Source organism: Oxyura jamaicensis, chromosome 24, assembly GCF_011077185.1.
Source record: "Oxyura jamaicensis isolate SHBP4307 breed ruddy duck chromosome 24, BPBGC_Ojam_1.0, whole genome shotgun sequence".
In the NCBI taxonomy this organism is placed as follows: domain Eukaryota; kingdom Metazoa; phylum Chordata; class Aves; order Anseriformes; family Anatidae; genus Oxyura; species Oxyura jamaicensis.
In genome coordinates this window covers 1942836-1951847 of record NC_048916.1, presented here as the reverse complement: position 1 = coordinate 1951847, position 9012 = coordinate 1942836, and positions in this window count along the sequence as shown.

The following is a 9012-nucleotide window of genomic DNA, read 5'->3' as shown; positions in this document are numbered from 1 at the left end:
CCCACCCTAAAGCAGGAAAACTGGCGTGAACTCACCCACAGAGTTCAGTCTGCCAGAGGTGAGAAGCGATACGTGCTGTCCTAGATGCTGCTAGTACTCTCCAGGATGAGGTAGCCGGGTGGATGAAACATCCTGCTGGCTAGATCAGGCTTGTGGACCTGCTCTAGTCCATTTTCCACCCCAAAAGTAAGATCACTATGCATGTTTGTCTGCCTCCCCTCCTCCCAAAACAATCTATTCTAGCATTAGGTGACCTTAATTTCTATTTAGTGGTTCTGCAGAAGCAGAACGAGGATGTGGGCATCCTGGGAAGGACAAGGACACTTCCACAGACAGAAACTGATCCTTAAGTAGAGACAAGCAGCCTTTGGCCTGGAAGACCGAGAGCTGCAAGAGGGCTCTTCAAGTTCAGCAGGGGCTGGGAACCACTGCTAAGCATAAGATAGGGTCCTGGAAACCTGCTGAGCAGCAGCAGCTCTCCGCCAACGCACACACACCATTTCTACACAGTGAAAAGATTAAAAAACAAATAGCTTTTTCCTGGATGGGCAGCAATGGCAAACCTGGTGAAGATGAACCCCTGCCACGGGGGCGTGAGGACAGTGAAGGAAGAGGTTATGTACCTTACACTGCTGGTGATGGAGCTGCTTTCATGTCACTTGATAGATCTCCTGGGTGGCACCTGAACTGTCACTTGTCTCAGCCCCAGCACAGGGCAGCTCTGCAGTATTCACAGGGAAGTTTTGACTGCAAGCAAGCTGTGTAGACCTTGCTACAAAGGAAAACACATTGTGAGAGTGTCTAGCATCTGCAGCAGCACTCACAATAGGAGGCAGCAGTGCAAAGAACGACAGTGGAGACAGCAGATTTATAAACACAGTAAGAGCTGCAATATGTCCTTCCTACAAACATATGGCATCTCTTGACTTCTGTGTTGGGCACAGGTTAATTCTGTTATTTGTATCAGAGTTTTTTGACTTGTGCTCTCATAACAAAGTAACCTCTTTAGCTACACTTCCTTGAAAATCTATATGATGAGCAGGGAATCAGTAGGCTTATGGCATCAAGATACAGCATACATTTAAATCCAATTACACACAGGAGGAGCATACTTTTTGTACCTATAGCAAAAGCACGGGGAAATCTCACAGAAAAACCTACGTGGAAGCAAGCAGCATTTGTCATCAGCAATTGATTCACCTCATAACAAACCAGGATATGCTATGGTACAAAGAACCTCTCCTGTAACTTTCTCCTGGTGGGGCCCTGGAGTAGGCACAAAACCCCTAGGCAGAGGTACCTCATCCGCAATATTCAAAGTTTAAACCTGGTTGGGCCAAAGTTTTAGTTAGTCCCTTTCCATAATTAGTGGTATTTTTTGTTTGTTTGTTTTTTCCTAGGTTTTTGCTTTTAAAAGCAGACTTATTGGAAGTTCTGACATCCATGTCCCTGCAGTTTGTTTCTGAAAGAATATAGTGCTTCCCACTGCTTTTTAGAAGTTAGCTGAGGCTGTACTGAATATTTGTAGCAGGACTAGCACTTGGCTACGGAAGAAAAGGAAAAGAAGAACCACTGATCTCAGCATTTTCACCTAGGTCACGCAGCCAAAAGGGCGACCACACCTGACTTGAAGAATAATGCCCCTATTGTGTAAGAGCAGACATAATCCTCACCCTCATTTCTGTCCTGTTCCGTGCATGATGTAGACTGACAGATGCGAGCTCTCAACTCGCTTGTATTTGTGTGGGGACAGACCTCTTGGTACCGAGCTCTGTCCTAAACAAGTTAGGAGAGTTTAGATTGCTCCTCGGGGGGGACTGGCACAGACGGGGGAACACGGTGGAAAACAGCAGCTGTCTGCCAGCAACCTGAAGGAGGGAGAAAGGGAACCTGACTGTGGTAAGCTGCTGACCGAGAGGACTGGGTGTGACGGCACTCCTAGCACAGAGGTATGTTTCATTAGGAGCTGTTTTATTACATATATCCTACACGCATACATATATACATATATATATGTGAATATAGATACATGATGCTGGTGATCCTCCTGTAGGACACTTTCCTTTGGCAGTACTGTTGATGAGCAGCTTGGATAATTCCAGTAATTCTCTTTTTAGCATTTCAGTACTCTCCCTCCCCCAGGCCAGAGGGTGCTGATTCAACCACACCGATGTATGTTTTTGACTGAACAGTAATAACTACAAAACGTGAGCAGCACTGAGTACAGGCAATTATCTCTTTTTGCGCTGTACTGAATCAGAACAGGTGGATGTTTTATTGTGAATTCTCTGCTTAAGAAACACCCAGAGCTTTGGTGAAGCCTGCTTGCTTAGTATTGCCTCCCAACCCAGAAGCCTGGCCCAAATCTTCCAAATATTTCTTGGTGCAGCCCTGCCAGACAAAGCAAGACTTATTCATACACTATCACATCACCTTTTTCAACAAGGGAGAAAACAGCCTTACAGCAGAAGTTGCACAAATGCTGGCAGTTTTTCCTTAAGAAATTCATCAGAAGTCACAAGCCTGCCAGCAGTTACGGATTTGGTTACCGGCAGCTATGGCAAGGCATTTTGGTTGCCCTTGGAACACCAACAGTGTGGTTAAGAAAAGGTAACTTGCACAAGGAGTGCCATGCCATGCTGCTCCGTAAGATGATTTGGTATCATAAACTATCTCAGCATCTCCGTCAGTTACCACACTCACCTTCTCTTCTGAGCCCTCCCTTAACTTCCCATTTATCAGCCAACACCAGCTCCATGCAGGACCCGCTGCTGCCTGCCCACCCTGCTCCAATCTGATCTTTTTCCACAGCTGAAACACAAAACTGGCCAGAGCTCTGTGGGGTGCTCTGGCCAACCCAAAGGAAATGCAAGCACGTGTGGCACCTGAGCTAGATCCAACCTAACCTGGATTTGCAGGTACTGATTCTTAAACTGCAGCTTCAGTCCAGACAACCTACTTGTCCAGCAGGTCACGGGAGCTTGCAGTGTGTTGTAGTTCAAAAAACCTGTTTTAACTTTTAAGGAAAAAGAGCCAAATGATCTTAAACAACCTTGGCAGAAAAGAGCATATCAGGGAGTTCCCTGGCTCTTGGCATGTGTCAAAACCCATCAGTAGCATCCTTTTTAATCACGCTAGCTGTGCCACACAAAACAGGCAGAAAAAACGGCCTTGACGATGGAGAAACATGGCCTAAAATGGCCTTTGTTTTCCTGCTAGTGCTTCTGCATGTTCCAGCCACTGAGGGAACACTGTTGCCTAGCAAACTGAAATCAGAAATAATGGAAATCTCAAGTGTACTGGAATTGTTGTCAGCTCATTTATACTTCCTATCTTTTGCTAATACTTCTTACTTATTCTATTGGGAAGAACCCTTTTGCAAAAGGAGCGAGTCATTCATGACAAAAAAGATCTTAAAAATGAAGGTCACCTTGCCACCATCCAAAATATCTCCCATACACTGTAATAGAATAAAAAAGGAAGCTGATTAAAAAAGTAACCTCTGCAGATGACTTTGAATCAGGAAAATAAAGTTGTGCCAGCAGACAGCTCTAATGTAAAACTGAGCAAATGCCAGTTTTTTTATCTGCAGTGGCTTTTAGAAGAGACTGAGGTGCTCTCTCTAGCAAATGTGTGTTATGACAGGGAATCTGGAGGGATTTCACCCATCTCCGTAGCACCTTGGGATCAGTGTATGCCATTACAAACAATAAATACTAAGTTCCCTCAATAATGGTAAAAGAAAGAGAAGCTGCTTAATGGGTTTTGGAGAACTTCTCCTGCCATAATTCCTAGATAAGCTCTAAGTAGATGTTGTCTGCTTTCTAGCTTCAGAAAGACTGACAGGTATTTGCGGAGCTAAGACAACCATCACATGTTTTTTTTCGAAGTATATATGTATTTGTTTCAAAAGAGACACTAACCTCCTACAGAAGCCTGCCCTACCACAGATAGTAGAGGTGTTCTTCCCTTCCCTCAGTTGCTCTGTGTCTTTGCTCAGGATTTTTGTCCCCGCAGTTCATTCCTGTGGGACTCTCCTTGCATTGCTACAGTACGAACGCTAGCAGCTGGGTGAACCTGTTAGCCTGGACGCACGAAGCCAGCCACCTACCTCGTCCACAGCCTCTCTGGCACAGCAGAAATGCTCAGCGCTCTGCCACTCGGGATGCTGCCAGGGTTCGAGGTAGCAGCAACAGGACCACGACAGCCGGTGACAGCTGCCGTACGCCCACCAGAGGCAATCCACTCAGCTACTTACCGCCTGCTCTGAAACACACGATGGTAGTGTGGGCTTGCCTGAAGCTGAGAGCCATTCTGATGTCTCCTGCATCTTGCAAGAGCAGCACTGTTTTGTTCCTACGGAAGGAGCTCCTGCGTTTGCTGACTCTGGGCAGATACAGCACCCTTTCACCATGTCTGCGTCACTTTGACTCACAGCCACAAGTTTAAAAACAAAACCAGAATAAATCCTATCAAACCAGACACAAACCCAGCTTTCTAATTACAAAGTGTAAATAAAAACACAAAAGCAGCTTGGTTTACACTTAAAAGTGCTCCTTACTGCCTGCATTTACACGTGTCCTGCTCTAGCAGGAGACAGAGGCTGTAGAAGTACTGCAGCACTCACCCTCATGTTGCCTTTCAAAGACATAGGGCACTATTTTTGTGACAGCAAAGCACTTAGGGCTTTTTAGGGAATCCTCAGTTTTGCATATTAACATGTTCCTGCCTGCCCCGCCGTCCTAGCACGTTTGGAACAACTCAGTGAAGTTTATGATTTTTGTTAAGTTACCAGCGCCCTGCAGAGACCACACGTGGCACTGTGACAACCCAACTGACCGAACAGGTAACTGTCTCTCTCTGCTTTTCACCAGCTTTAAGGCAGCTTCAGAGTCATTACACGACAACCTGAGCTGGAAGAGCGCTTTCAGTACAGGAACACTGTTAAAAGCAAAGCACAACACAACAGCTCACCAGCTTATAGCTTGGCAGTTACACTACACACACTCAGGCCACCCCAGCTATGAAACAGAACTTACTCCCATGCAGAACAAGGCAGTGCAAAGAGATGTCAGTAATTCACAAAGTTGCAGTGACTCAAGGGCTTTTGTCTGCAAAACAGCTTCACCTACAGCTTCACTGTGTGACTGAGAACAGGGAAGAAACAATTCTCACCACGGGCTTTCAGGCAGCTTGCTTAAGTGGTCAGAGAGCCCTCAGCACAAATACTTTTTTAACTAATCAAGCATATTTTTGCATGTAGTGTTTCCCTCTGTCTCATAAATACCAGCTAACCACTGTTTCCCCAGGGACAAACCAAAAAATGTTCCTGCTGGTGAAAATTCATTCAGAGTGACACATCAGCACGTTAAAGTCACTTACCCAGCTTCAAACAACGTCAGCATCTTTTCAGGTCCTTGCTTCCAGGTCCTTGTTAACTCTTTCTGCAGCATCAGCACAGCAGGTAAAACGGCACGACCTTTGGCAGGTTTGCTCGTTTGCTTTCAGGGCCACCACCGCCTCGCTCTGGATCAGTGCATCCACTTAGCAGCGCCCCTTCCTGGATTTGGTGACGCCTTCTGCTTTCTCTAAGCGTCATTGCAAAACCATCAGGTCCTGGAGCTATTAAAGACCAGGACGTTCCTCCCTCAAGGATTTTGGTTCTGGAAGGTGAGTTACTTTGCTCCAGGCTTTGCAAACTGGAGGACAGTGAGGAAAAGTAACGTTACAAGACACAGATACAAGGCTTACCAAATTAGTTTGGCAGATACTTCTAGATGTAAGTGAACAAATTGGTCCTTAAAACTTTTACCTCTGATTTATCAGTTTTTAGGCCTCAGTGCAGGACACCGTATACAAGATTAATCCCTGCTCAAACTGGAGATTGCTGGTAGTGTTTATAACTGAAAAGAAATTAAGACTCCTCTAAAAGATGAATGAGAATGTCAGTGTCTTACCACAGTTCACAGGTATGAACTCTGTTGGACTTGTGGGAAAACAAGTGTCAGAGATCACTTTAAAGGCAAAGTGTTTACAATATTGGGAAAAATTCACACTCTAAAACTTTAAGAGCTGTGTCAGCTGACAGGCTCATGTCTTGGGACAAAGGACAGTAATTTAACAATAAAACTAAATGGAATCTGAGAGATGAGTTTAATACCTTGTACTACCACAATCTTCCCACATACTTTTGGATTGGTCACTTTACATAAGATGCATCATCCCTAAGCTAATTATTTTAAAGCCCAAATTAGTTAGTCAAAGCCAAAAGCCAGTCATCCAGAATTATTTTTATAGTCCATGGAAAAGATTGGTTATATCCCGAGAGCAATTCGTCCTATAGGAAGAATCTGGGGGAGATGAATTGGCCTCTGGAGGTCTCAGTGGTGAGTAATTCAGATTTCTGTACCTAGAAGTTTAAAGCACAAGTTAAGGAAGATGAATCCAGCCTACCATCTCTGGAAGCCATCATCTCCCTTTGCAAACAGATGCCACAGACCAGGATACGCTGTGCCACTGTACGATGCTGGAGTACTCATCAAGTCCAGACTCAAAACTACACAGGGTGTCGTCCACCCACACTGCACTTTCAATGTTGATTACTGTCTGCTTCTCCTGGCACACCACTGTTCTACTCCTTGTTAGCCCTGGCTATCCCATCACTTACTGGTACGCAGCAGGACATGGGAGAGGCACAGTGGGAGGAATGATGTCCATGGTTTGCAAAAGTGACCCTCTATTTCAGTACACGTTCACAGAACTCCCACTAAATGACCATACTCAGGTTGTATCCAGAAGTTTTATCAGCTACAGCAATGCCACCCTGAGGTTTTTATCAAATGAAGCACCAGGTCGGTAACTCAGCACGGCTCGAAATACGAGGTTAACAGATGATGGCGAGTTCCAGCACACACCAGTTGCCTGGCTCACGGAAGTTTTCACACCATTGTACAAACAACTGAACCAGCCCACGAGGAGCACCTCAATATGCAAACTAACCATCAAGGCACAGAAGTACTTTTTCTTTTTTCTTTTTTTTTTTTTTTTTTTCCCTGAGTTATTTAAGGCTAGAGCAGAGGACAGTGTTAATGTTTAACCATTCTGCTGGTGGCAATTCCCACAGCTGCACTTGGATGTGACCATAAAAAGGAGTGAATGATGTATTTAGCCACCACTGAGTGGCCCAGCGTAGCACTGTGGATGCCATTTGATTTACAACACATCTAACCTACCACATAACTATGATTCAAGTAAGTTTCAGACTGAGGTTAGCTCGTTGCTACCCAACTGCAGTACCAAAACACATCTCTGTTTGAGGCCGTCTTCTTGCTGGCACCTAGGACACAGCAGCACGTTCTCCTTTCCCCACATCTCTTCCCACTTACTGTCACAAGTCGCTGTGTTTAAGGTCGTGGGGGAAAAGCCTGAAGAGCAGACTGCCATCACATACTGCACTGCGAGCAGAACTCAGCCAGAAGGGTCCCAAAATGGGGCACTAAGTGCCACACTCGTGTGAGACAGAACCAGGTGCAAAAGCTGGGTCTGCTGCTACTTTGTTCTGGTTTCTGTGGTTCAGTTTTGCCCTGTGAAAAACAAGTAATAAGGTTTCTGTATTTACCTAAAAACTCTGCCAGTGACTTCAAGACAACCGGGAAATGAAGATCAGCTATTAAAAAGGGGCAGGTTGTTGCTCAATTTACTCTGCTTTTAAGAAGGAACATTTGAAGCAAGGCCAAGGAGAGTTCATTAGGCTATGAGGGCATCTTACTGAGGTATATAAATACAGATTTCCCCCACGATTTAAATAAAATTGGCAGTTGTTAAAATAAAGGTTAGAGTGGCTTTAAATGGCCTGCGGCAGTTTGTGTAGCACACTCAGTTCTTGTAAGCAATGATTACATGATAATCTCTTGGTAGAAATAAACACCTATCCCACAACTTTTAAGAAACTATTAAGGCTCTTGTGAAACTCTAGCGAGGATCTCAGTGTGATGAAAACAGGCTGCACTTCCATTTTTTAATTAAAAAAGGTAATGGCAGAGAGGTATCAGACTGAAAGCCCTTTCAGTTTCAGGTCTTTGCTGGCCAAACTGTGGAAAAAGGGCTATTGTCAGCAAACTTCTTCCTCTTGGACTTCTACCCACGCGTGTGCTCCTGGGTGCAGCTCTGCAGTACTCATCTGGAGCAGTTTTCACTCCCCAGTGCATGGGGACATAGGAGCAAACGCTACCTGGACACACAGCCTAGCTTAAATATACCCTCAGCCAGTCCCAGCATACACCCAAAATCTAACTCGAGCTCTTCTCTGCCCTCCGGTATATTGTGTGGAAATTAAGTTACTTATTAAAACCAAAGGCTCTATACTTGCAGTAGCTTAAAGGTTATTTTTCAACCAAAGTGGAAGGAACTCATCAGATAGGTGGCAGCTGAACCATGGAACAGGCTGTACTTTGTTCTCGCAAGGCAGTGTGCTATTCCATCCAGCATGTAGCTCTTCCACATCAGAAGCTGACGGTGACTGATGCTCTTTCCCCAACGATCACAGGCTTCAAAAGCAAAGAGAATGGGCTCCAGTCAAGCAGTCATGCATGTCAAGGTAGCTCATGTAGGCAACCGGTTTAGCAGACAGTTATGGAAGGAGATGGTGGTGATTCAAACGACTCTTAAACACTTAGCAGCAACGATCTCAGCGACGCACTGAACTCATGCAATTAGATGCACGTTTCTTGTTTTGTTAAACTTAATGCCAGAGACAAAGTCACACGGTTACTTGCAAGAGGATTCACTCTAAGGTGCTTCACACTGTAATCATCTTTCAGCACTTGATTGTAAGTTTTGACACTGAGAACTTTATTATAAATAGAACTAACAGAGCGGGATTACCGTGATTATTCTTTGAATTTAGAGGCTCTTTCACATAAGCAATACAAGGAAATTGTCATTTCTTCCGCTTCTCATTTCTAGCTTCACAACTAAAAGGATTTGTACAAGGACTTAAGAATGTCCTCGCCT